The sequence below is a fragment of the Carlito syrichta genome, unplaced genomic scaffold (genome assembly GCF_000164805.1).
Source record: "Carlito syrichta isolate Samal-C Ts95f unplaced genomic scaffold, Tarsius_syrichta-2.0.1 Scaffold307238, whole genome shotgun sequence".
Classification (NCBI taxonomy): domain Eukaryota; kingdom Metazoa; phylum Chordata; class Mammalia; order Primates; family Tarsiidae; genus Carlito; species Carlito syrichta.
This window is the reverse complement of record NW_007251334.1, coordinates 166246-166970: the sequence shown is the minus strand read 5'-3', so window position 1 is coordinate 166970 and position 725 is coordinate 166246. Positions and strand designations below refer to the sequence as shown.

Genomic DNA, 725 nt, shown 5'->3' with positions numbered 1-725 from the left:
CACACCCAACTTCATCACCAAAACGAGAGCTTCCCATCTCCCTCCCCTACCCATCATTCATGCCTCTTCTCATACACCTCTCACAATCTGTTTCTACCTGCTAATCCCTGTAGAAAGTTCTGCCAGAGGTTTTACCTCAGTCTCTCCCACTGTTATATTTGGGAAGGACTCAGAATGCTATGGAAAGATAGAGAGTCTAATGTTTATCCCTTTCATCTCAGCTCTGCCATGGAAAGGGGATTCCGTTCCACAAGTGTATAAACCCTACAAGAGCACCTGCAGAGCAAAATGCTTGCCAGTGCCTGCCTTCAAAACCTTAACATTTGATAAGCATGGCAGGGAGTGGAGGTGGATAGGCACATAAACAACTGTCAAGCTGAAGATAACAGGAAAAAGTGATGAATAAAGACTTTTTTGAGCACTGAGATGAAGCCACATCTTATCTGCTTAGAGAGATCAGGAAAGATGCCCTAAAGTCAGAGGCCCTGAGATGGGGAGAAGATGTAGAAAAGGGGTCAAACAGCACAGCCCAAGCAATGGTCCAGAGGATGGAAGTGAGAATGGGGATTAGACATCATTGCATTTGGAGAAGACTGGCTGGGAGATAATATCCAGGGGAACAAAGGGACCCCTAGAGAAGAGGTAGGCAGGGAATCAGGGGAGAACATGTGGAAAGTTTCTTATTTGCCTCTCTCCCTCCATAGGAGCTTCTACATTTCAAGGAC

General features: G+C 45.9%; 1 protein-coding gene across 1 annotated transcript in view; it reads left to right on the top strand.

The window, feature by feature from the left end:
- The window catches only part of DPCR1 (diffuse panbronchiolitis critical region 1), a 9766-nt gene that overhangs the window by 5023 nt on the left and 4018 nt on the right, over positions 1-725 (top strand). The gene's annotated exons all lie outside the window — the stretch shown is intronic.